This window comes from Onychomys torridus, chromosome 1, assembly GCF_903995425.1.
Source record: "Onychomys torridus chromosome 1, mOncTor1.1, whole genome shotgun sequence".
NCBI classification, from domain to species: Eukaryota; Metazoa; Chordata; class Mammalia; order Rodentia; family Cricetidae; genus Onychomys; species Onychomys torridus.
The window spans coordinates 165,863,203-165,887,493 of NC_050443.1; the positions used below are offsets into that span (position 1 = coordinate 165,863,203).

The 24,291-nt window shown below is 51.5% G+C and overlaps 1 protein-coding gene across 2 annotated transcripts in view; it reads right to left on the reverse strand.

Annotated features, from left to right (window-relative positions):
• Sh3pxd2a (SH3 and PX domains 2A) overlaps window positions 1–24,291 on the reverse strand; it is a 160,511-nt gene that overhangs the window by 31,078 nt on the left and 105,142 nt on the right. The gene's annotated exons all lie outside the window — the stretch shown is intronic.

Here is a 24,291-nt window from a genome sequence, read left to right on the forward strand (position 1 = left end):
AGAATGCTCAACTCCTGACATAGGCCACTTTATTTACTCTTCAGGACACTGAGGAATAATGTTATTGTCATTAAGTTTCCCACTTTAGAGATGAGGAAGGGCTTAAAGCCTAGAGAGTCCAGCTAGAGCTCGCTCTTTGCCACTGCAGACAGAGAAAGAACGCGTGCTTCATGCACGGGGTACAGGCGACTCCTTGACACACCACTGGGTCCCTGAATACTGGCACTCTGTTATCTTGTCTTAATATCTGCTAGCTGTGCAACCTTGGGCAAGCTACTAAGCCTTTCTGAGTCCCAGCCTCCCTTCTGACATGAGAGTAACTAATGGGGCCATCTGCCAAGGTTGAAGAGAAGAATCGGAAAAGACGCCAGGGGCTGGACTGAGCTAGTTCCAGTGTGGTCAGGGGCTGTTAATCGCTAAGCGTCCCTACCCTATGCATGGCTGAGGTTGTGTGCTTTGCACACAGCAGAATAGCCATTCCACCTAGAAGGGGTGGGTGAGGGACTCCCATGCTCTGCTGGTGGAAAAAGGCAGAGGAGCTTGTTTCAGAGAGGCCCGAGAGAGCACCTTGTGGGCATGTGAGAGAAGCCTGGCCTTCTGGCAGAGCCCCAGGCTGGAGGGTCACCTACAGGAGCAAAGTCCTGCAGCTGCTTCTGCTCCTCTTCCTTCCCCAGGAATCAAAGGCCCACAGGAGCACCCAGGTCAATCCAGGGCAGCCCTGCCTGGTAGGCCTCAAGAACTATCTTGGTCTAAGTGTCAGGGAGGGAGGGAGGGAGGGAGGGAGAAGAAGAGAGGGGGGGGAGGGAAGGAGGGAGAGAGAGAGGGGGGGAGGGAGGGAGGGGGGGAGAGAGAGAGAGAGAGAGAGAGAGAGAGAGAGAGAGAGAGAGAGAGAGAGAGAGAACTAAGAGGTGTGTTCAACATGCTCAGCTAAGGGTGGGGATGTGGATGGCAAAGACCAGGTCCAGCCCCAGGAAGGAACAGTTCAGGCTCTGTGCCAGATGCCCCATCTCAGATCACAGGTACTTTTTGGTGGCCAGCTGTTAACTAAGAGTCTATCTGTCTGGCCAGTTTCTGGAAATGCATTTTAACTGAGTCTTCCCAATGTTGGCACATGGGGGAGGGGTTAGAGAAAGAGAGAGAGAAAAGACCAGAAGAAAAGAGAAAGGCATAGGAAGAGGAACAGTGGGAGCAGCTGGGGCTCAGCCTCTCCAGAACAGGGCTGAACCTGGCTGGGGGGTGTCAGGAAGTGATGGGCACTCCCAGGCCACTGCTGTCCCCAGGGTGACCAGGCTACAATGGCCTCCTTAAGTAGGGAGGATAATGAGCTCATTAGGGCCAGAGTGAGGCCAGCTGTATACAATTAGGATGTTAATAAAGTCCTGTGAGGTCACTGCTCAGCCTAGGACAAAGCAGATGGTGGGGGAGGGGAGACCCTAGCCCTTTCCCCGCTTCTGAAATCCTCCCAATCCTTCCAGATGTTGAGATATGTCCTCCTTGAGGCCCTGACTCTCCCCACTCTTCTGGTTCTGCTCACCCTGGGACCAGGCCCAATCTGGATCCTGGTTTCATCACTTCCTAACTGGGCCACGGGACCTCTCAGAGCCTCGTTGGCATACCAGGGTAATAATACCTATCTAAGGGGGTGCTTCCCTCAGTCAGGGACACAGTGCTGTCAATCACATCACCTGAGATGTTTATTGAGTTCCTGGTAAGCGCCAGGCAGTGTTCCAGTGACAGGAAAATCACCCCCAAGAACACTAGGAGGTTCTCCTTCCCCATCACCCTAGACAGGCACACAACTAGGAGGCCAGCAGCAGAGGCCCATCCTCGCTGCCCTTGTCCTGGTGTCAGCCTCTTGGCCCAAACCCAGGATTCTCCAACAGGCTGCAACTCCGATTTGGGGATTTAAGAGACCTAGCAACCTTTAGGTGAGCTCCAGGCCTGGCTTTCATACCCAACTCAGTGTCCCAACTCTTTCCCACAGGAGCTCACACTACTCACCTCACCCAGGCCTAAGGCTCCCTCCCATCCCCAGGTGACAAAGGGTGTGTAATGAAGCCAGGCAATGAAGAAATTGCAGACATTTTTGGTCTTGATGGTTTGGATTTGGGGGGCCAGAAGCCCATCCTACTGGAATCCTCAAGCAGTACCCCAACCTGCTACCAGAAATGCCTCCGTTCTGCCCCAGCCTCTTCCTCTTTAGAAGTGTGATGTGCCCAGGCACGCCCATGTGTTTTCCTTGGAGAAGGTGGGAGAGTTGAGATTAATGTGCATCATATGGCTGGATGCAGGGAGGAGGGAAGGACCATCTAGGCATACATCACCAGCACTCACCACCTGGCCACGGCTGGGCGCCACGGCTGGGCCCTACAGCCCTGGCCTCAGCTTCATTTCCTTCCTGTTAGATATTATGATTATATATATTGTATTATTATAGCGGATCCAGGGCTTCTCTCTAGAGGGACAGTGGAACAGGAAATGCAACCCACTCATACATGCTGTGCCTTTAAGAACAGCGAAAGGCCAGCCTCCCTGGGCCAGGCCTCCCCTGGTCAGAAGGCTCTGTCACTCCATCCTCTTGCCAAGACACTCCAATTCTCAGCATGTGCCCTCCACTGTCCAAAGAAAACAGGAGAGGCTTTGGAGACGGTCAAAGGCTCCCCAGTCCGTCCTGGCCTGTGTACACCCACACTGCCGCTGCCCTTCTGACCCACTCACCTAGTCCTGTCCTTGGCACTAACCCTATTTTGTTGTCTATGGCTCATTCCCTTCCCCCATATGGGACCTTGAGGCCACAGGGGCCCAGAATCTTCCCAGGGTGCCTGGATTCCAGGACCATGAGCACAGACTGCCTACATCACCAGTTGGAAGGCTCCATGGAGTCCATGGCAAGCAGACAGGCGCTGGGCTGCTGCCACCTCTCCTAGCCTGGGCTGCCCACCTCTCTAGATGAACCTAGAGTGAGGCTGGGGTCTGTCAAGCCCATAGGGCTCTTGTGGAGCTGGCCAAGTCAGTGTTATGGGTGAGGTACTGAGGAGGTGGTTCATCTATCAAGCATTTGTAGGCAGAGAGGGGTATACGACAGAAGAGCAGGTCAAAACGGGTTTAATCAAGGGCTCTAAAACTATATACTGCCTGGGATCAAATCCCAGCCCTGATACTTCCTAATGAAATGTAGCAATTTCCTCATTTGTAAAGTAGCCCTTATAGTGTATGCATAAGGATTAGATATACCTAAGTATTTTAATAATAATATAATAATATCTAATTATACATTAGATAAAAGGATTCAAAGTAATACCTGATTTCTAACAATTTGCCAACAGCTAGCCTCCCGTTTTTAAAGTACAGACCATGGGGAAGGATGAAGACCTCAGAGCTGGGCAGCAGGATCTTAGGTGACACGTGTGTGTGTGTGCGCGCGCATGTGCGTGGTCACCATCAAAAACAGGTGGATCTGATAAAGTGGGCATGGTGGTGCATGCCTGTAACCCTAGCACTAGCAGGCAGAGGCAGGAAAATCAGAAGTTCAAGGTCATCCTTTGAGCAGCCTGGGCTGCTTGAGACCCTGAGGAGGAAAAAGGAGAAGAGAGAGGAGGAAAATGTGTAGATCTGGCAATATTTAGGGCCAGGCGGAGGTGGAGGTAGGCATTGGAGAGTAAAAGATGGCACTAGGCTTCGGGAGGGCAGCAGGGTGCAAGGCCCAGCCACCTCATGCCCTGTGTGTGCTGGTGGCCGGCACAAAAGAAAGCGAAGACACCCAGTGACCAGATCCGGAGTGAGGGGAGAATTCATAAGAAGACTTGAGGGGACCAGCAGCTGAGGCCTGCAGGGGAGTGAGGAGATGGGCAGCCTGTGGGGGAAGGGCAGCCCGTGGGGGCATGAGCAAGGGCGGAGTGGAGGGGGCAGGGCTCATCCTGGTAACACCTGGGAGGAGAGAAGGGCGATGGAGACAGACAGACAGACAGACACTGTTTCCCGCCCACCTCTTTATCTCCCCCAAACAGGAGGTAGCTCAGAAGGATCTATGATCCTGTGAGGTAATGTTTAGTAAAGGATATGAACAGTAGGACAGAAGTGTCTGTAGGAAGGAGACATTTGAAATGATGGAGAAGCAGAAACCACAAAGACAGGTGTGGGCTGCTTAGACTCAGAGCTGGATGGCCACATTCCCAGCAGCAGAACTCTTTAAAAATGATGAGGGTATCAAAAAGGACATGTCTCCTCCAATACCCAACAAGAAGAGAAGTCTCTTTCCGGGCAGAGGACAGGGACCTATGACCCTTTTGCCCACTCCCAGGAGGGGGTACTGGACTGAGCATGCTCCCTGGCTCGTGGGGGACAAGTGGACCCAGAGAAGGAGGCAGCACTGTTGGGCACCTGCAAACGCTGTCAGGGCTGGCTTTGGGAAAGGTCCTGGGATCACTTGGCAAAGGTTTGCCCAGCGCCCTCGGGAGTCTCAAGACGCTGAACTAGCAGCAAGGCCAGAGGACATAAAATGTTCAAGGCCCCAGATTCCACAGATGGAGGGAAATGCCAGAGCAGAAAGTGGTGACGTCAATGACGGTCATGGCGTCAGCAACACAGATTCCCCAGGGGGCGCTCACAAGGAGTATGGACTTCTGTAGACTAACCAAACCATGCTGGACATAGCAGAAGGTGGTAGGGGGTTCTGACAGCCAAGCAACCAGCTAACCTGGTTGGTCGGGACGTGCCAAATCCCAGACTTCTGGGCCGTTGAGTCTGTGTGATTCCCCGGCCTCTGGGGCTGCAGGACTGCAGGAGCCCCAGCTGTTGGTTGGTGCATCTACCAAGGGCCAATAGGAGCCTGTCCTGCGGATGTTTTAATTATCACAGGGTGAAGACATACACGCTGTGTTGGTGGTATCATCTAATTTAGAAGAAGCTGTGTAAGGACCAGGAAGGGGGTGGGGGCGGAACAGATGGTAACAATGGATCAGAATCTGACAAGATGCTAACTATCAAATGGAGAGATGAAAGTCACAGCTCAACACAGGGACTATTTGCTCTTGGACCTGATGGAGGATGAAGGATGCTGGCTTGGGGGTGTGGCTCAGTGGCTGAGAGTACACACTGCTCTTGCAGAAGATCTGAGTTCCTAGTACCCAAGTTGGGTAGCTCAGAACTGTCTGTAACTCCAGCTCCAGATCTGATGGCTCCAGCCTCTTTGGGCACCTGTACACAAGAGTGCACACTCATACACAGCCCCATACTCACATAATTAAAGGTAGTAAAAATAAATATTCTGTTATACCAAGGGCTGAGGGCATAGCCATATTGGTAGAATGCTTGCCTAGCATCCATGAAGCTCTAGGCTCAATCCCCAGCATACACCAGGTCTAGAGGAACACACCTGGGATCCCAGCACCTAGAGACAGAGAGGATCAGAAGTTCAAGCTCATCCTCAGCTACATAGGGAGTCTGAGACCACTCTAGGATCTCTGAGACCCCATCTCAAAAAGACAAAAACACAACAAAATCTCAGGTGGAAACTGGGAATATCCAGGGCAAAGAAAGGTGCTGGCCACAAGTAGGGCTGGTAAAGGGGGGAAGGCCTGCCTCCCTCCGAAATCCCAGGCTGCCTTAGGAATGAGCGGTGTGCACAGTGCACAGCTACACGGGCTGCAGCAGGACTGGCACCCAGGTCTGATTTGACACAACTTTCATCCAGCTCTCCTTCAAACGTCTCCAGCAGTTCACTAAGGAGTACTTAACTAACTACTGTCCCACCTAACCACGGGTTCTGGGGCTCCAACGCTGGTTCCCAGGCTTATGAGCCAAGCACCTTTACGTGCTGAGGAGGTGCATCTCACCAGCCCTGATGTTTCTGTATTCCTCTCCTCACATCATCTCACAGATGAAACCAGTCGTTCACTGACTCTTCTCCACTCCACCGATATCTTCAAGCAACCCACTCTCAAATAGTCCAAGGTGCAGCTTTTGTCCCACCAGCCCCACCTCCACGTTACATCTCCTCTGTGACAGGATGAAGAAGGGGCACTCAGACAAAAGAGGCTTTCTAGTACAAGATCAACACCCAAGGGTTTTGCCAGGTAATAGTGAGTTGCGATCAGCATTTTTCAAACCTCAGATATCCCCATACCACACCACATCTTTGCCATATCCCACAACTATGCATTCTGCAGCTTGCATAATACAGAGACATGTGCCACCTAACTGTGGGAACAAATTCTGAAAAAAATGTATTAAGACTTCACTGTTGTATGCGCAGGGTAGAATGTACTCAAACTATACAGAGAGATGGTCTAGCTCAGTTACCCGAAGGGGTCTTGTGATATAATCAGGAGATGCCATAAATGTAAAGTGTATGAGACCACTGAGAGTATATAACATAGCAGACTATGTTAGAGAAAGTTTTTCTTAATAGGAGCACATACTAAAACAATGTTTAGAAGTACAGTATAGTAAATATATGTTAGGAACATCGACATTCATCATTGTTACATGCTATGTACTGGGTATAACTATGGTATAATATCTTTATTTGATAGACATTGTTGAGCCAGGCATGGTGGCAAATGCTTTTAATCCCTGCACCAGGAGGGCTGAGGCAGGCAGATCTCTGCCAGTTCAAGGCCAGTTGGGGCTTCATAGTGAGAGCCTGTTCTAAATAAATAATAAAACTGTTGGGTTTTTTGTTCCTTTAAGACAGAGTCTCAGAGTATGTGGCTCAGGCTGTCCTTGAATCTATGACCCATGGGCCTCTGCCTCCTGAATGTGGAGATCACGGCAGCACAGGCTTATTTACATCAGCAAACACGAGTTACGTCTTCCACTATGACATTACAACAACTCTGGCATCACTGGGAGACAGGAATTCTTCAATTCTGTCCTAACCTTATGGGGTCACCATAGTACACATGATTCATCACTAACTGAGCATTCGGGACTGTGTGGCTGTATTTAAAGTTATTCATCCTTGTATTTCCAACTTCAAGGAAGAAACCTACCTCTGCTATGAATAAACAACTAGAGTGACCAGCCCCAACCAGGAGGAATGGAGGCTGAGTGAATTTGAGCTCTGCTCCAACAGAGGAGGTTGGCTGTATCCTGTTCACTCAGTTACTGGGGAGATCTGAAGAGAGAGTCAGTCATTGTAGAACATCAAAGCACAGAACAGAAAGGGGCTAACCATGCCCACTGTGTGAAATAGAAACATCACATATAACTTCCCTGTACTGCCAAGACACGGCAAGGACCATGCCGGAGGGTGGATGATGGTTTCAGGGAACACACCTCATATTAATTAGAGTTGATACCTGCTTGTCGATGTAGCTGGAGGAAGAGGCTGACAGTTGAGGCACTTGTGAGTAGGGAAGGGAATCTGAAATCACATGACCCGCCAGGATTGTCAGGGGAGGAGGAAAAAAGAAAATAAAATGCCTAGCAACATGACTGGCTTTGTTTCGGCAGTGTGGAGCTGAGGCTGTGGGACTACACGGTGGTTGTTAATTTTGGGAGGTTGGTGGGCATTGAACCTAAGATTTCATTAAGTAATCTACTATTGATCTAGTCCCCAGATGGTCTGGTGATTTCAGTTTTTTGTTTGTTTGTTTTCTAAGATTTTTTGAGTGTGTGAATGTCTTGTGCATGCAGGGCGTTTGGAGGCCTGAAGAGGGTGTCAGATACCCTGGAACTGGGGTCACAAGTGGTTGTGAGCCATCTGATATATGGGCTGGGAATGGAACTTGGGCTCAGGTCCTCTGGAAGAACAGTGAGCGCTCTCTCCAGTACCTAAGGAGGACACGTGGATGCATGTGTATATGAAGTCCCTCTTCTCTTTTGCTAAAAACAGAAGTTTCCTTGTGTAGGTTTCCACTGAGAGCTGTACCCGCCCTCCCAGCTGAGGCCAGCCCCTCTTCAATTGGGCAAAAATAAAACGGGGGCAATAGTGACTTTAAAGACTGTCTCCATAAACAAAACAAACCCACTCTACAATTTGTTGAGGGCATTCCTCCCTCCAAACCCTCCTGATTTAATTTCTGGGGAATTTTAAATAGAGGGCTTGCAAAAATTCTGCACCACCTGACGTCAACGGCTTTCTGACAGCGTGGATTCCTCTGCGTGGTGGTGTGGGGAACAGCCACCACCAACGCCCGTGCTTTTCCAGGCTCCTCTCCCAGTTGGAAATGGAGAAGCCACTGGTGTCACCTGAGTACACTGAGGGTGCCCAGGAGAAGTGTCCCACTTGGGGTCCTTTAAATCCGCAGTTCCCCAAGCCCATCAAGATATCTGAGCAACACCTGTACTAGTGTTTGCTTAAGCTGACAACTTAAAGAAAATGTAAATATGCTTTTCAGAGAGATGTTTTCCTGTGCCATACACTGAATGGAAAACCACTGCCCCAAATAGGAGGTAACTGGGAAAATACACACAGCCAGCCATGCCTGAAGTCTAGAAAGATACTTGATTAGGTCAGAGTTTTCTCTTAAACAAAGGCGATCAACCAATGTAATGACACTCCAGGAGCCCCAGTGAACTTTCTCCTAGACCTAACATGGAGCGAAGGGAAAGTGAGGGTGTAAAGAGCTATTCAGCAGGCATCCAGTACACGCGTGTACAAACTACTCTTTGGAAAACACCGATGGCCTACAAACTACTTTCTTCTGAAAAATGGGAACAGACCACCTGCCCTCCTTACCCAAGGAGGCAAATCCAGGAATCCAATAGACTCCTCTGCCCCACCCCCCCATATTATATACTGCCAGGGACTCGAAGGTTGCCTACCCGTGCCTGACAGTGCAAAAGGACAGGAAGTAACTGCCACTCGGTGATTTTCTTTCTCTATAGCCACACGGTATTAAAATACCTTCTTGCCAGGTGGGGTGCACTCAGGAGGCAAAGCCAGGCGGGGGATCTCTGTGAGTTCAAGGCCAGCCTGGTCTACAGAGTGAGATCCAGGACAGGCACCAAAACTACACAGAGAAACCCTGCCTCCAAAAAAATTAAGTAATTAAGTAATTACTTAAGTAAGTCAATCAATCAATCAATCAATCACTCACTCAATCAATCAATCAGTCAGACAGACAGAAAATACTTTCTCAGTTTTACAGACAGGAGACTGGAGCAGACAGCTAGCTGCATACTGCTGGTCCCAGGCTTGCTACTCAGTATTGTGGGAGCCGAGAACTCAACTCGAATTTCATGGGCCCTGGTGAGGAAATGCTTTCTTTCTTGTTCTTTTTGACCCTGTGGGACTCAGAGTCCCCATTTGTGTTGGCTTCCCTTGCTGTCACTGTGTTTGGGCCCTGTCCTTCAAGTCACCCCCTCCATGGAAGTTCCTTGACTCCCAATCAGCGGGCACCCCAGTTTCCTCCCTCTAGCTGCCCCGGCACTCTGACCTGAGGTTTGAGCTGACCATATCCCTAGCCAGAGCAAGAGATCTTTGAGGACAGCACCTTGCTGCTCAGCTGGGCATCTTGTGGGAGCCTCTGGCCTGGCATCTTGAGGGTGCCTCTGGCCTGGCATCTTGAGGGTGCCCCTAGCCTGGCATCTTGAGGGCGCCCCCAGCCTGGTATCTTGAGGGCGCCCCCGACCTGGCATCTTAGGGTGCCCCCGGCCTGGCATCTTGAGGGCGTCCCCGGCCTGGCATCTTAGGGTGCCCCCGGCCTGGCTTGGTGTTCTGGACAGAGAAGGGGCTCACTAAGCAGTTGCTGAGAACACAGGCAATGAGAGGTCAGCACAGGCTCCTTCCATCTCTGATCTCTGCAGCCAGCCCGCCCTCTCTGCACACGCTCAGGATCTCTCAAGCTCGGCTTCTGGGGTCTATGTAAGCTGGTGCTGGGCTGGTTCTCCTCAGCCCCCATCACTCCAGCCCAGAGCCTTCTGTCCGGGTAGAAGGGAGTGCCGCTGTTCCTTGGCCATTCTCTTCCAGTTCCCCAATGCTGGAAGGTGACAGACAGCATCCCCTCTCACTCCCTGTGGGGGATCTGCCACAGGGAACTGAGGTACAGACTATTACTGTTGGCCGTCTAACTGGCCAGAGGCCATGCAGGAGGCAGACACTCTCATCTGCTGAAGCCCCTGCAACCTGCTGGCGATCCCAACGGGGAACATTTCTCCTTGGGCCCCTCCCCTCACAGGAACTGAAGAGCAAAGTTCAGAGAGGCCTGGAGGCTGCTCACCAGGGACAAGGTTGCGGCTCCTGGAGGAATGCTGGGGGATGCTCACCCAAGGAAGCCATGCAGTCCAGCCACAGCCTCCATTGGGACCATGTACACCTCCTCACATACCAGGAGACACAAAGAAGCCCCCTCTAACAGGTACAACTTGGAGCTCTGGAGTGGGTGGCCCCAGAGACCTGCTCCCCTTACCCCCTGAGAACAGAGGGGAGACAGTTGCACCCAAAACAGCTTCCTTGCCATGGTGTCCCACTCGGGGCCTGAACAACCACTGAAGGGTTACCAGGACTCTGCAGAGCGTATGTGAGACCTAGCATGTGGCACGAATTCTGTGACTGTGGCTGTCTACAGCAGAGGTCATATTAGCACCCTGTGCAGGACTGTGGGGATAAAAATCACAGGATAGGGTATTCTCCTTCATGCTTGGCATGGAGAAGGTAATTCTAGGGCCACTGGCCTGCCTTATGCATAGGTTTCTCATACTCAGTCTTCCAAAAGCACCAATGAAGCCTCGGAGGGGGTTGTGGTAGTCCAGTGAGGCTCTCTGAACTTCCTGCTCCACTTCACTTCCATGTCCCAGGGGTAGGCACCCACTTATTTCCTTGGTTCCTGAGAATGTGTCAAAGGCAGAGAAAGGTCACCTCAAACCAGACAGTCCCCTAGTCCAAGTCCAGCTCACTACAGACGCTGCACAATGATTGGCCAGCCAGCAGTGACAGACAGACAGACAGACAGACACACACACACACACACACACACACAGGATTAACAATGAGAGGCAGCCCCCCAATACTACTAACACTGGAAGGGAGGGCCTGCAGAAGCCCGCCAGCTGAGTGATGATGGCTAACTCTGTTCCCCCCTTCATTCTTCCAGGAAGGTCTTTCTAACACACCCCTGTTCCTGGCACACACAGCAGAAGATAAATGCCCATTAGTGAATGAATTAACGATAGTGTCACGTGACTACAGGCTTGCTTTGCTTGTCTGCTTGGCTCTGGATTTCTCCATTCCGAATAAGGCTGATCGATACCTTCTCTTCAGGCAGCGATGTGGGAGGAGGCTGGGGAGGTAACTGACCTAGACTGCCCTCCTTGTTCTAATTTCTCAGCTGCCAAACTGTCCTACCAATTCTGGACTCCTGGAGGGGCAACCCCATTCTAGAAATATTCTTTAGTGAGCAGGCCTAGCTAGAATCTAACAGCAGAAAGTGGGGGGCAGAGATGGGCTATGAGCATCTCTCTCCTCTAGATGTTTTGGCAATGACACTCCCATCTGAACACCTAGCCCTCAGCCATTGCATGCTACAATTTTATTTCACATATCGGTAACACCATGTCATCAGCTTAGCCTGCCCCTTAAGTTGGAACGCACTGTCTCTTTCTCTTCCTCCTGCCTTGGCCTCTGGATCAGAACCTGTCCTGTTGGTTTGGATCTCATTCAGTTTCCCACCTGGGGACCACATTTACAAGGTAAGGTGGTGGGCTATCCTTGTGGGGTTTCAGTGGTGGGGTCACTGAAACAGATTGGCCTGAGGCCTAAAATGTTCTCGGTTGCTGTGTCCATGCCAAGAGACTTTGACCCCACTGTAAGAGAGGGCCCTCCAGATCCAAGGAGGTAAGTTTGCATTTGCTTGTGCAGTGAGGCCTGGATGCAAAAGGTGAGTACTTATAAGGGAGCCAGTGAGGCAAGTCCCCTGGATGCTAATTCTCCTTATACAGAGCCCAGATGACGAGCTACACTCCCTCTCTCCTCTCCAATGACAGCTGGTTATAATCCCACTCTACTAGCAACAAGGTCCACGTTGCTCCCAAGATCTGCTCTGAGTGCCTGGGTAGCATGCCACACAAAGCCATGGCTCTGCTATACTGATGCCTGGCAAGTATCAGTTGAGGTAGGGGAAGGATGAGAAACAGCTCCTACCCCAGTGCTAGGCTAGACCCCAATATCCCAGTGTGCTAAGCCATAGTCTTTGAGACAGCCGTCTGACCTCCCCCATCACATACTGTGAACGTGTACGGCAGACATGCAGAAAACGCCAGGACACTCGGATGGCGAGGAAGCCCCAGGGAAGGCAGGACGTCCGGACTATGGGAGAGCGTCCGGACTATGGGAGAGCGGGATTCCCCAGTTCACCTCAACTCGGAATGAGGGCAGCAAACAGCTCAGGGCTACTATCCCCAGCCCCAACACCAGTGGAGCTCAGAGGAGCACCCCAACGCTGGGCCTGAGAGACCTCTCCCTGGCTTGAATTCTGGCCTCTTTAAGGTCCAGGGCTATGGCTTTCACAGACCTTGTTTAACTTGAGAGGGTGGGGGAGGGGCCAAGGAAAACTGCATTCTTCCCCATCAAAGCCAAGAGTCTAAAGTAATACTTCTGGTTGTAAGTGATCGCAGTCTGTTTGTGATTATGGCCCTGGCTTTCTGGCAGGGCAGCCCTGGAACCCCACAGTCTTGCTGACGAGGAGGGACACTCTCCCTCACTTGGGTAATCTTGTCCTCATCTGACATGACCAAAGACATTCATCAGCCCCTCTGCTTCCAACAGTTCTCCATGGCAACTCTTCAAAAACATTATTTAAAAGGGGGGAAAAGCTACCCCGAAACCCTATCATGCAATTCTTTCTGTTCCAGGCACGTCCTAGAAAACCCAAGCAGCACCAGCTGCCCCAGTGGCTGATGTGGTCTACAGGAGGGAGAGGGCACCGGACCACCCTCACCCTCCGCCCCCTCTCCTCCTTTCATCAAGGAGAACAATGCACGCACACATGGGAGCCCCTTGACTGCCACAGTAAGAAGTGGCTCAGGGACACTCAGCTGTTCGCTCTCCGGAAATTTAATCTGCAAAGCATTTGGCCTTGCAAAGCCAATTCCAGAGGTGTCCAGGAGCCTGTGATCCCTGTTACAAACACAGGGACGCTCGCAGCCATTGACCCATTTGGCAGTGGGGAGAGCTAGCTGGGGGCTGGTCAACATGGCCACTTTCCCCTCCCCTGTGCCTTCTGTGTGGAGACAGACAGTATGTTTACACAGGCCTGGGGGTGGGGAGGCAGCATAACTCTACAGATCTCCATATCACGGGGACAGAGAAGCTACTTCTGGCTCAGCTGATAAAAGTACAATGGTCAGGGAATTGGGGAGCGACTGTGGCCACTGCTGTCCCCGCTCTACCCCTCAGACAAGGGCAGCTGGGGTTCTAAGGGACAAAATGGCTTGAAGTCACCCATTAACTGGTAGCTGAGCTTAGAGACCAAACTGACCAAGATTGTCTTATGCAAGTTGGCATTCTTTCCAGAATGGCTCCACAACTCTGCCCATTAACAGGACACCCTGAGCACTGTGCCAAGTAGCAATCCCTTGGCCCAATGCCCCAGGCAAGAAGTGGGTGTCTGGAGCTGGCAGCAGTGTTACCAGGCTAGAGAAAGGTTAGTTGGTCAAGCCAGCCACATAGTAGCCTATAGTTGATGCTGTAGGTGCTGGCTGGTACAGGGACCCGAGTGCCGCACACGCTTGCTTTCTGTCTTCTCCCATTAAAGCAGTTCAAACCAGCCAACAGCCCCAATCTGTGAGCACAATGAGCCATGGGCAGCCTGGGGCCCTGTGAGAACAGAAAACAAATGAGAAAGACAGTGTCCAGGAGGGCCAGGACTGGGTACCTGGCCAACTGCAACAGAGACCTATTTGAACGGAACGAGGAAAGGAAGAGGCTGCAGGGGCCTGAGTCTGGAGTCTGAGGGGGACTCAGCCAGCCGTGGGCAGTGCCACATCTTTTGGAGCACACCAGCTTGACCCCAGCTTCACTCCAGAGCCCAGGCTAGACAGGAAAGTCTGCATTTTCAGGCTATGTGTGCCGATGTGTCAGAGGAATGAGTCTCTGAATGCTGAGCTGGGGAGGTGAGTCTAAAATCTAGCCTCAGCCACAGACTAAAGAGCCCAGTTGGGGAGCAGTGGTTTGGCCCTTTAGTTGGGAGGAGTGGCCCAAGAGCCCTGTCCCCGTCCCCTGACACCTGTTATATTACTTCTGGGGCTTTAGAAACTGGTCCCAGAGTTATGAGGCAGCCCAGCCTGCCTCCTTCCCCCTGCGCAGCAGGGGGTAACTCCTCCTACTTGATATCATACAATAGGCCCCTCCAGCCCAGCAGCCACACCCAGCTACTTGTGGGCAACCCTTTCTTCCAGTCAGATCGGATGGTCCCTTCCACCTACTCAATCTGCAGGAAACGCCCGACTCCTCTATCCTTACAAGTTGCCTGGTCTCCTTGTTCAAGATGTGCCATCTTCAGAAGCCTTCTCTCAACCCAATCCAGCACTGCGCATCCACAATATCCACAGCACCCAGGCCACGTGCCATCCTGAACCCTAGCCTCCTGTGGTTGGCATCACCTTGCTTTGGGCCTTACATGGGGAATGTAATCAGCTCACAGTATCTGGGCTATAGGTAGAGAGTTAGGGATGTCACTGTCAAGGGCAAGACAAGGGCAGCTTCTTGTCCACTGCTCTACCCCAGTCCTATGCATGCTGTGGGTCACACAGTAGGTTCTTCTGCACACTTGTCCACTGCTCTACCCCAGTCCTATGCATGCTGTGGGTCACACAGTAGGTTCTTCTGCACACTTGTCCACTGCTCTACCCAGTCCTGTGCATGCTGTGGGTCACACAGTAGGTTCTTCTCCACACTTGTCCACTGCTCTACCCTACTCCTATATATGCTGTGGGTCACACAGTAGGTTCTTCTCCACACTTGTCCACTGCTCTACCCCAGTCCTGTGCATGCTGTGGGTCACACAGTAGGTTCTTCTGCACACTTGTCCACTGCTCTACCCCAGTCCTGTGCATGCTGTGGGTCACACAGTAGGCTCTTCTCCACACTTGTCCACTGCTCTACCCCAGTCCTATGCATGCTGTGGGTCACACAGTAGGTTCTTCTGCACACTTGTCCACTGCTCTACCCCAGTCCTGTGCATGCTGTGGGTCACACAGTAGGTTCTTCTCCACACTTGTCCACTGCTCTACCCCAGTCCTGTGCATGCTGTGGGTCACACAGTAGGTTCTTCTCCACACTTGTCCACTGCTCTACCCTACTCCTATATATGCTGTGGGTCACACAGTAGGTTCTTCTCCTCACTTGTCCACTGCTCTACCCCAGTCCTGTACATGCTGTGGGTCACACAGTAGGTTCTTCTGCACACTTGTCCACTGCTCTACCCCAGTATGCATGCTGTGGGTCACACAGTAGGTTCTTCTCCACACTTGTCCACTGCTCTACCCCAGTCCTATGCATGCTGTGGGTCACACAGTAGGTTCTTCTCCACACTTGTCCACTGCTCTACCCCAGTCCTATACATGCTGTGGGCCACACAGTAGGTTCTTCTCCTCACTTGTCCACTGCTCTACCCCAGTCCTGTGCATGCTGTGGGTCACACAGTAGGTTCTTCTCCACACTTGTCCACTGCTCTACCCCAGCCCTATGCATGCTGTGGGTCACACAGTAGGTTCTTCTCCACACTTGTCCACTGCTCTACCCCAGTATGCATGCTGTGGGTCACACAGTAGGTTCTTCTCCTCACTTGTCCACTGCTCTACCCAGTCCTGTGCATGCTGTGGGTCACACAGTAGGTTCTTCTCCTCACTTGTCCACTGCTCTACCCCAGTCCTGTGCATGCTGTGGGTCGCACAGTAGGTTCTCCATTCCTGTTGGCTAGGCTGTCTACCTGTTATGGAAGCAGGATTTCCCTGAGTACTAAAGGTGAGAGGAGACAGGGTGAAGGACCTACTCCATGTGGTATGGGGCTGGAAGAGAGGGGTTGGGATGGTTCTGTTTGGTTACAAGTACCAGGGAGGCACAACTCAGTCCTCCACCCAAACCCCTCCAGATCCACCACTCACAGTGCAGCCCCTCCAGAAGGACCTGGGGAGCCAAGATGCGGGACTCACACTTTCTCTTGCAGAGTCTCTGACCTACAGGCCTTGACCTACAGACCTCTGCTTTCTAGCTCTTGGTGGTGTGGGGACTTCCACATCAAAGCCCACCCTCTGGGGTTTGGCCTTCCAAGGAGCGAATCCATGCTGCAAGCACTCAGGCTCCCAGCCCTGGACAGACAATGGGACATAAAGCTCATGCCTGCCTGCCTTTCTGTGCAACCCTGGGGCAAATTACCTCACTTTTCTGGGTTTCAGTTTCCTCCTTAGAGAGAGAGAACACCAAGCTCCACCCTGCCTAATACCAAGGGGTTTTAAAAATCGCATGGCTTCCTATCCTGTGAAACTTAAAATATTATGATTCAGAAAGAGATCACCTTGGAAAAAGCTCAACCTCCCCAGCTTGCTGGCAGAACAGACACTTCCCCAGGTGGCCTTGACCTCTCTGATGATGATTCCCAGCAGGCATCTAAGAGAACAGACATACAGACTTCTGGCCACTAGGGTTTCAAGACACGCTGAGCCAAAGGTGGCTGTGGCTGTGGCAGTACTGATGGCCCAGATCACAGGGGAGGGAGCCGTGGCGGTCGCGAATCGGCTAGGGATGCAGCACAGTTTGCTCACTTTACGGCTAGTCTTTGGCTAGAGTTGGGCTTTCTCCTGCCCCCTGTGGTGCTCCTGCCACTTCCCCACAATCCAGTCCAATAAAAAGCTCAAGAGAAACAAATGAATTTTAGCAGGAGTCTGAGAGATGCCCAGCTAGGGAGGGAAATAGAGAGCATGGGCTGAGACACTGAAACCCACACAAGAGTTTCATGAACTTGAGCTAGAGGAACCAGAAGCTTCCCTCCATTTTGGGGGACTTGACAGGCTCCAAGATGGGGAACGTCATGGAACACTGACTCCCATGAGACTTTTCAGGGCATATAAGCTAACTGGGTCATCCCAGCTGTTCCCCACTTCAAGACTAGGATTCTTGTTCAGCACTGGACACCAAAGGATGAGGTTATGGAATCTGAAAAGATGCAGATAGGAACGAAAGTGGTTACCATGGTTACCTCAGCTACCACCACAACGATTATACTGAGAACCCAAGTGCTGAAGTGTGTAATATCCAGCATCCACAGGGCAAGCTTGGGAAAGGGGCAATTTCTCAACCCAAATTCCCTGAGGTTCTGACAAATTATACTCCGCAGAAAGTGTGTGCCCTGCACTTAGCTGAAGCCCATTATGTAAGAGCCGAGAGCACGTGGGAAGGGCTTCTCCCTAGACTTCCGCTGGGGAATGAGACCGGCCACTTCTACTGGGGACAAAGGCAGTACATACACACGCATGTATGTACACTGGGAAGTGGGCAGGCGCTCCAGGATTGCCCGCTCATAGTAGGCAAAAGTAGACTGAATCCCAAGAGTCAGGTCACCTCTGTCTACAGAGACAGCATCAGGTGAGGGTGACTGGGCTGCTCTACCTGTCCAGCTGCAGCACGGTGGAAGGGGCAGAGAGGTAAGGGCCAGCACCCCTTGCCTGCCCTGTCGTCTGGCAGCCGGTTCCCGGCATGTGGCTGGCAGCGCTCGGCGCTGACAAGCTCTTGGATGCCTTCCTGACAACAGCCATGGCACATGTAGCTCCAGGAAAGAACTATTTCCATGTCCACCTCCCCCCACACACCTGCTCCAGCTGCTGTCCTCAAGAGCCAGGAAGATGGGCTCCAAGCTCTCTCCACCAGGCAGCCCCCACTGCTTACCACAGCCTGTGGCTAACTTCCACAGGGCTGCCTAACCTGCACATTTCCTCTGCTTTGGGTGCCTCCCCCACCACCCCACACACTCTCTTCTGCCCACTGGAACACGTTCATTTTGTAAGGCTCAGCCCGAAGCTCCTTCCTCCTTAAATTATCGCCCCCCCCCCCCGCCCCACTACCACCGCTAGGCCCAGTCCCCCTCTCTCCCCACACTACCGTGCCACACCACTTTTGACAGAACCTGACTGTCAGTGTGGTGGTATCCCAAGGTGGGCCTCTTCTCGGCCAGACTTGCACGAAGCATGCTGATCGAAGGTATCTATCTGCCCTTGGCTTACCAACAGGAGTCTGGCTTCCGAGACAAGCCCTTCTTTCTTGTCACAGGCCGGGACAAGGACAGCTGTGCAGGTAAGAACTCCAAAGAAGGTGGCTTTGGCAGGTGCTGCCCTAACTTCTCGGGCAATAATCTCTCTGATACTCTCTGCCTCACAGACCCTCAGGGCTGAGTTAGAACCACTGAGTGTAATTCACTGTCTGGCCAGATGGGGAAACTGGCCCAAGAGGGTAAACTGTGCCACTGGTGACCCAGTCTGGTGTAGTTTTGTTTGAGACAGGATCTCATATAGCCCAGATTGGCTTCAAAACTGCTACGTAGCCAAGGATGACCTTGAACTTCTGATCCTTCTTCTGTCTCTACCTCCTAAGTGCAGGGATTACAGATATGCACCATCATGCCTAGTTTATGTGGTGTGGGGGTCAAACCAGGGCTTTGTGTCCTAGTCCAACAGTGCCATCTAAGCTACAGCTCAGGTTCCCGGTCTAGCGCTGTACCTGTTGGGCCTCTGGCCCTTTTGAATGAGAATATTCCAGCTCCAATACTCCAACTGTGGCAGGGGCTGTACAGTTGTTCCTTTTTATAGGTAAGAAAACGAATACTTAGAGGATCCAAGAAACTTTCTGAGGGCCACAGAGTAATCAAATCAAAATCACAACCATGTGGCCCTAACCCGAAGCCCGAGATTTTCATTAGGAGAGGCTATTTTGCAATCTCAGCGGTAAGAAGGTCTCTCTCTGTCCTACAGTGAACAAGGCTGGGCCGAGGGGCCTCAGGCTCACGTGCACAGGGATTTATGCTCTCTGGCCCTCTCTCCTCCAGCCAGCTCCGTGTTGTAACACAGTGAACGCAGTGTGTACCAGAGATGGCCTTGGACCAGAATGGACTTGGGAACTGCTGACTGGGCAAAAACAGCAGGGACACACACATGCTTTCAGGAAGAGAAGAGCTGTGAGAAAGAGCAAGGCTTTCGGACGCTCCTACAGGACTGTGCGGGGCAGACATAGCTCCAAGTGCAGACTGATTCAGGGAACTTCACTCCTACAAGGCTGTTTTGGAGACAGGAGTACTACTAGTTCATTAATCTGCATCTGGCAATGAACTATCCTTTCTAGAAACAGTCTCTTCTGTCTGTACTGGGGTGTCCAACTTCCTAAGGCAGCACAGCTTGGAAGTCTGGATCAGCATTCAGGTCACTCCTTAGTCAAGCACAATCTAAGCTAAATAGAGTCAACTTAAGAAGGCGGGAAGTCTAGAAAGCTATGCCAAGTGGGTGAGGGTGCCACCAAGCATAACCACCAGAGTTTCATCTCCAGGACCCACACAGTAAAGAGAGAACCAACTCCCACGTGTTCTTCTCCAACCTCCACATGGACGCTGTGATGAATGCCCACTGGCAGATCGTAAGTTAACAAATTAAAGCTATCCTGCTCTCCCAATACAGTCCTCATCCTAAGTGCTGGAATTGTCACACCCATCAGACATGATCCTATGGGCGTGGTAACAATTGTCACAGGGCCTGGGACAAAGAAAATATTCAAATATCATGAAATGAACAGTGAGTAATTAATAGGCACTATGCACAGTATGTTTCACTTTTATAAACTCTGGGTGGTACATATCACTGTCCCCATTTACTCTAGAAGAAGAAAACTGAAGGGCTAGAGAGATGGCTCAGCAGTTAACAGCACACTCTTACAAAGGACCTGGGTTCGGTTCCCAGCACCCACATGACCATCAGTAAAACTCCAGTTCTAGGGAATTCGATGCTCTTTTCTGACCTCTACAGGTACCGGGCATGTATGTGATACTCATTCATACATGCAGGCAGACACTGATATATGTAAAATAAAATAAGTAAATGTAAAAAAGAGTTTTTAAGAAGCAAATTATGATTCTTGTTTCTAATGCCAGGGTAGCATTGGCCCATTGGCCCACTCTCCCTCCCTCCCTCCCTCCCTTCTTTTCTTTTTATAGTGCTGGGGGTGAAATCCAGGCTTTGAGCATGCTAAGCAAGTACTCTACCACAGAGTAACATTCTCAGCCCACAGCATTAGGTCTGAATTCCTGGCCCTCTCTGCTTACATACACTGCTTCTCAACAAGTTGCAGACACCCATGTTTTGGGGGTTCCCCTTACTCAAATAGCTCTCTTCTTTAAACCTGCCTTCTAGCTGGTAAGAATAAACTAAAGCATTTGTTCCACAGGCTAGACCACCTGAGTCTGATCCTTGATTCCCAGACTCCCCAGTGGAAGAAAACCAGCTCTGGAAACTGGTCCTCTGACTGCCGTAAGAATGCCATGTGATTCCCCCTACCCCCTAACACACACACACACACACACACACACACACACACACACACACACACACACACACACACACACTGCAGGGAGGGCAGAGACAGAGCCAAGGAAGGAAAGAGTGAGGATTCCCAGGCCCAGCCTCCCCAAGGCTGGGATTCATGCTTCACTCCTGGCCTCAGTGAGATTTTCCCATAGTCTTTTGAAAAAGTTAAAGGGATTTCCAGTCTTTAGCCACAGAGCAATTGTACTAAGGCACTGGGTTTGGAGCGTAAAGACTCCCAAGGCTTAGTTTTCTCACTGGGAAAGTGAGTGGATTGACGAGAGCTCAGAATCCGTTTCCAAGGATAAGAACCCTCAGCGTATCATGGCAATGCCAGGAAGTAAACGACTCCTAGGATGAAAGCCGAGGCAGGAGAAATTCAGATGACTCGTCTCCACACTCCCTGCCTGGCTGCAGTCTTGGAAGGAAACGGTCCCGGAAAGCTACAGGCAGTTTCGCCCAAAACAGAAACCAGCAACCAGGACCCTGACATCACCCGTCTGCAGATGGCACACCTGTTATGCCTGCCAGAGGGGCAGTCTGTATGGGTCTTTGAGACACAAGGATGTCCTATAAGGAGGTATTTCAGGTACCACTGCTCAGGTCAAGGGTGAAGGGTCATGCCAGCAGGCCCTGGTATGGCTTGCTGGATGGTAAAGCTACCAAACCTGTTGTATCTTTCTGCTCTACGTGATCCTATTGACCAGTGGAGAACAGAGTCTTCCTATGTGGCCTCTTTCTGTTTGATCAAAAAGGTGCTTGCGACTTCTGCCCATGTATGTGTTTCTTGAGATTGATTATCCTTAGCGTGGGGAACACATCACCTTATTGAGATCTTCTCAACTGATGCCTGCCTCTAAGTTCAAAGGATCAATTTAATCACTAATACAGCACTACCTATAAACACCATGCTAGGAAGATCCAAGGGAAATCTTTAGGCAAGGATGTTCTAGGGCGATCTCTGATCATCTTTACCAGTCCATGTCTCCAATCCACTTATCAGTGACACATACTTTTACCCACTCAACACTCAAGATCAGCACATCTCAGCCTCCCCCAGGGCCTTTTTGGAGGGAGAGACTTCAGCTTTCAGATTTTAAGAATCACCTAAACTCTTTGTTACTTTTGCTATAAAATGGTTAAAGTGCCTTCTACCACATAGGATTACTCCATGAAACTGGTACAATTACCCTATTCAGTAAGGGGCCTGGAGCCTGGTGCTTACTGTTTATGGGCTTGGTATCACCTTCCAGACACATCTCTTTAGATGGGTAACAGCCACAGAGTGCTGGCATGTCCACACCCCACATTACCTTGTGGCTATAGTCCAGGTCGCAGGGACCTTTGACAAACAGGCAGAGGCAGAGGTTGCTGGATCTCTCCATGGACCCTCCATTTGAGTGACTCCCAGCTAAGTGAAAGGGTACATAGGCAGAGGCCTGCACCAGATGGGAGGCCTGGGGGATGGTACTCACTGGGGCTGCTGCCCAACAATGCTTGTGGAAATGTTGTAACACGCTCACCATGTCCCAGGTCAAAGGCATCACAATTGGGTCTTTGTTCCAGAGTTCTGAAGCCTCACTCACCACTCCCTCCAAAGCAGCTCACAGGATGCAACCACCTCACCTACAACCTCCACAGTTCAGCCTCCAGCTTCTTTACCAGAGAATTCTCTCCCAGGATCTGAAGTCTGGTCATCTAGCTTTCTCCCCCTACTCCATCTCTCTTGTTGAGCTGGATATATATCCTAGCCATCCTGATTTTAGATGAACAGACAGACAGGTGGCCACAGTACGCCAGATCCTTGTTCAGACCACGAGAACAGGAAAGCCACAGTTACCGAGGCTCTCTCCATCCGACACCCAGGGCCCTGCTGAGTCACCCAGCAGTTCAGACACAAGGTGGCCTCTACTTCCAAGCAGCCACAAGGTTAAGGCCCAGTAAAGGGACCTGGAGTTAGTTACCCACCTGCCTGGTAGTAATCAGAATCCTGTGTCTAAGGACAGCAGCCCTCTTATGGGGTCTCTGTGCTTAAGTGGGTTGCTCAGGGATGGGTGGCAGTACCAAGCCGAGGCCTCTTTTCAGTCAAGGGGACTAGCAGGAAAGCAGGTCTCTCCACACTGTTTCTAAGCCTAACACAGACGCACACCTTCTCTGAGTTCTCCTTCCTTCACCCTTAGGCAAGAGTCCGGGTATTCTAAGGTTACAGATCCGGGACAGAAAAGGGAAAGGTAGGTGAGTCCCTGGAGTCCTTTTTAATTTTTATTTTTTATTTTTTTGAGACAGGGCCTTACTATTTAGCCTTGGGTGGCCTCAAACTCCAGTGTCTACCTCTGCCTCCTGAATGCTAGGATTAAACACGTGCCACCACACAGCCTGGAATCATGTAGTGGGACTCTTCTGTCATCCCAGCCAATGGCTGACTGACCCCAGTCTCAGAGGCTCGCCACCTCATGCTACTCTGGGTCATACTGCGGTGGAGGTGTGGCAGCGTACGTGAGTCCCCAAGGCAGAACTTCTTAGAAGAACCGACCTTGCATTCAAAAGCGGGCTCCTGCCTTTCCTAGAAGCAAGTTCCCAAGTGAACAAACTTTTCTCCTGTGCTGTCTCTTATTCAGTCATGAGAGATCCCTCATGGGACCTGAGGGCCTTGGGGCTTCCAGAGCCAGCCCGCAAGACAATGCCAGCTTCCACTGAGATCAGGGAGACGGGGCTGATAGCAAGACACACTAAAGTTCCATAGGAAGGGAACCAGGGTGGCGGTCACCTGGAATCAGGATCTGAGGCCAGGTCGTGCTGTCATCTGTACAGTGCACAAGGACAGAGCCCGACTTCTCAGGAAATGGACTGGGAAGATGGCCACCTCACGAGGGGGAGGCCAGCCCACGCTCATTTCACAGCTCTGCTCAGAAGCTGTGCCCCCTGGAGCATCCAGTGAGACTTCTTTTAGCGTCTTAGTAGCCACCTAGAGGCACTATCATTCAGAAGTTCTCTTCCAGCTCTCTGTACCTCACTCATTCTGTCTACAGAATGGGCACCTTCTGAACTATTAGAAGGGAACAGAGAAGCCGATCAGGCCTCCCTCTTGAAAGGCCCACAAATGCAATCCAGGGGTACGCCTATGCACAAGGCCTGCCCCCAGCAAACTGAAACTGAAACCAAAACCAGATCCTGAATCCTTTCAAGGCCCACCTGGCAGGCTGTGGGCCAGCTGCAGGGGATGCTGTGGTTTCAAGGGCCCTTCAGGAGCCACATGAGCCTGCAGCATAGGACCGACACACTGGACCCCTCTTTTCTGTATCTGCTGTGCCTTTTCTTGCCAAGGACACCAAGGGGTTTTGGTCCACTCTGCAAGAACCCTGGAACCAGGAGATCCTGGGAAGCTACAGATATGGTCCCCATGTCAGCTCCTAATAACAAAGTGGCTGCTGCATGCAGCTCCCCTCCTGGCCCTGGGACCTGATTTTATCCAGTGCTTGGGCCCTCTTCCCAGGCCCTGGTAGCTTCCAGCTCAGCAGGGGGCAGTCAGCTCACTACCCCCCTCACTGCCCAGACACTAGCCAACGTCGGCAGGCCTGGCCCTTCCTTCCTCAGACATCTAGGGGTCTGGGGACTCTGGAACCCATTGTGATGTCATGGCCTGTCTTCTCCACCAGCTGGCTGGGTCCTCCCACTTCTGTCTGGATCCTGGCAGACAGCTCAACTGAGGAAGCTGTCACTGGGCACTGGAGCTAAAGCCACCCTCTCCTCTGGGCCTCAGTAGGCACGGGGTCCCTGAACAGGGGATGGATG